Consider the following 3506-nt stretch of genomic DNA (forward strand, 5'->3'; position numbering starts at 1 on the left):
ACAGGTGATGCTGTAACTCTTTTCTATCAGAGCCAATTATTTTTCAGATTCAGCTAATAATTTTCCTGGACAATTAAGTTTGAATCACCTTGTAAGATTTGAAATAAAGTTCCTAACTCTTTAGTTGATTCAATTGTGGGCCCACTTTAAGTGTTTGAGAGAAACAGAAAGGGTCTCTCGAAACATGGTGGTGCAGGACAGGTCTAGACCAGGGCTCTGAGCTGGGATTTCAAGTTTTTGAAATGTATAATCTATCATTCTTGCTGCAAATTTTAACTTTCAAGTCTTACTTAAATATGATGCCATTTTGCCCACTATTTCCCTATATTCAAGCATTTTGTTTGTCTTGTCTCTATGAGCTACATAGAATTCAATGTCTTTACATTTTTTTTAAGATTTTGCCCATTTGCAGTCATACATCCCATGACCAGATATCCTTGCCATTTTTCTGCCAATTAGTGTATTTTCCATTTTGATGAGTATATAGCTATATCACTGCACACAACATTCACTGGAGAAGATATTTTACCTTTGCTTTTGTAGGTCTTTGTCTTATAGCCTGTAGTGCTACATTCATTTTGTAGTTCTTTCCTCAGTATTAGCCATTCAGTTCTTTAGGCTATAAGCTGCTATAGGTCTATAGGCTGTTGCTTTCCATTAGTTTTGGTCCCATCAGCGTCTGATGAATTATCAGTAAACCATGGGTTTACCAAATGTTATTAATATTCCATTGGTCCCCACAGCTCAATAAGTGCATCTTCTTGGGGAGGGGTGGGAAGAGTAGGCAACTGAGCTATTTCCTCAGTGTCAGGAGGCACAGATGTCTTTGCACCCACATCCTGCTCATGAAAAGAATTCAGATAGGTACTAGTTCCATCCAACAGCATTCCTTCTGTGGGAAATCTTAGATGGATTCTCCGTTTGAATTTGACTCTGCCTTTACTCTCATTGCAAACGGTGTCCTTATGAGAATAGGATGGTTGGTAATGACTGAGTATAAGATTCTCCATGCCTTGTAAAATGTCCAGACTTATTTTTCAAATAAAGAGTATTTTTTTTCTCCACATATAGAAAGTATTTGCGTTAGAAGCCAATGGGTGAATACCGATGGACTAAATTCTGCTCTATTTATAGTCTCTAGTTGCTAATTCACCAATAAGTATGTTATTCATAATTATGGCAAATCAAGTCAGAAATTCCATAAAACCATTAGTTCATCTAGACAGCATTATCTCAAGAACTTTCATCTTCATGTTAATCTGCAAGAAACTTGGCCAACAGAGTGGACAAGAGCTATGAAGTAATCACTACAAGTTAGAGGCAGTGAAAGTCTCCCACAGTGTCCACTCACACCAAGCCAAATAAATGAGGAGATGGAAATGCAAAACATGACAAAGCACATCAGTAGCAAGAAGCAATCCAGGGACAATATCTCTGGGGTCATGCTATACCAGAGCTCGCCAGGACAGATGAGCAGGATGGTGGCCCAGTTACAGGGAGCTCATTTGCCTGTTGTAGCTCTTCCTATATGGTATCAACGAAACTGCATTTGTAGTAACCATGTAGAGTGATTTTCATAATAAACTGTTAACATGGTATTTTATTTTTCTTTTTTTAAAAATGTAATACTGTTTATTTAACTTCAAAAACATTTCAGCATTCTAAACATACAAAAAATAACAGAATGTTGCAAATTGCATTTAGGTACAGAGGGTTCTTGAACTTCCATTGATGCAGTAGTTCTTTGCTTTGCTGACAATGATGAGTTCTACAGTTTCTTTTTCTTTTTTTTTTTTTAAAGATTTATTTATTTATTATATATGAATACACTGTAGCTGTCTTCAGACACACCAGAAGAGGGCATCAGATCTCATTACAGATGGTTGTGAGCCACCATGTGGTTGCTGGGATTTGAACTCAGGACCTCTGGAAGTGCAGTCAGTGCTCTTAACCACTGAGCCATCTCTCCAGCCCAGTTCTACAGTTTCTTTAAAAAGTGTTAAATCTACTGCACATAACTAAGGAAAAAACTCCAAACACTTCTCATGCCAGCTGACCCCTCCCCCCTTTCCACAACTAAGAATGTTAGCAGAATGCTATGCCACTATATACAAAAACAAGACAACCTGGAGCTAAATGGATGCCCACTGCAGTATCAACAGGTCCAGTCTCACAGTGCACGCCCTGAGCTACGGCCCCCTCCAAAAGGCATCTTCCCCTCACAGCCTCCACACCAAACAAGGAGCATCAAGAACCTGCCTGGGTTGTTTTGTTCTCTTTACAAACTATAGATATGTACAGTTGAAAACTCAGGGTTTCTAGCCAATAACCATATAGTTAACACTACCTTACGAGTTGAGAACAAAATGCCAGAAACATCTTCAAATGCCTTGTCTCACCAACAGCAAAGTGCACTGAGTGAGGAGGACTCAAGAGTGCCTTTTCATTTTAAAAATGTTTGGAGCTATGTACAACTTTGATACAGTTTCAGGGCGCTCCGGACACCCACGGCCACTTCATGTAAACCACTGACACTTTGAGAAACTACAATATGATCGTGGTCAAATTTTGTAATTAAACCTAACAAGGGCAATAGACACGACTCAAATAAGAGATGTGTCGATCACAGCACTCTCCTACTCCAAGGTATTCACAAAGAGACGGAGTTTTATTCATCTTCCTCCTCTTCTTCCTCCTTCTCTTCCTCCTCCTCCTCTTCCTCCTCCTTTTCTTCTTCCAGCTTTTTCCGGGCAACTTTAGCAGGACCCTTGGCGCCATCAAACTTCCCTTTACACTTACAGTCAGCAACATCCTTCTCATACTCCTCCTTCAGCTTTGCTGCCTTGGTAATGTAAGGCTGCTTTTCACTATCACTTAAGTTATTCCACATCTCACCCAGCTTTTTTGCCACATCTCCGATGGAGATGCCAGGGTTTGTGGATTTGATTTTGGGGCAGAATTCCGAGCAGAATAAGAAAAATCCAGACAGAGGTCTTTGGGGGGCATTCGGGTCCTTCTTCTTGCCTCCTTTAGCTGGTCCATAATCTTTTATCTCCCGATCATAGCGTACTTTATCCGCCTTTGCCATTTCATCAAACTTTGATTTTTCTTTGCTAGACATTGTCTTCCACCTCTCAGAGCACTTCTTGGAAAACTCTGCAAAAATTGACTGGAACCTCTGGGTTTTTCTTCTTATGTTCTTCCCTGCATGTCTGCACGAAGAAGGCTTAAGCAGACATCTTGCCCTTTGGTTTCTTGGGGTCACCTTTAGTCATCCTGACTGTATTGTTCACTAGTCTCAGTATTTTATTTTTCTAGTGTTCAAACATACTAAATTAGCAGACCTCTGTGAGGTTTTTTGTTGTTGTTGTTTTGGGGTTTTTTTTTTTGAGTCATGGGATTATAGGCCTGTGTAACCACAACCTTTTTCACTGTAACTCTAGAACCTAGAAAACAACTAACATATATAGATCTACTAGTCTCTGCTTTTGAATGTGGTCTACACA

General features: G+C 39.7%; 1 pseudogene; it reads right to left on the reverse strand.

The window, feature by feature from the left end:
* Positions 1-2668: 2668 nt before the first annotated feature.
* Positions 2669-3275, reverse strand: LOC114635505 (annotated as a pseudogene).
* Between the last annotated feature and the right edge of the window lie 231 nt (positions 3276-3506).

This window comes from Grammomys surdaster, unplaced genomic scaffold (genome assembly GCF_004785775.1).
Source record: "Grammomys surdaster isolate TR1022 unplaced genomic scaffold, NIH_TR_1.0 110411, whole genome shotgun sequence".
Taxonomy (NCBI): domain Eukaryota; kingdom Metazoa; phylum Chordata; class Mammalia; order Rodentia; family Muridae; genus Grammomys; species Grammomys surdaster.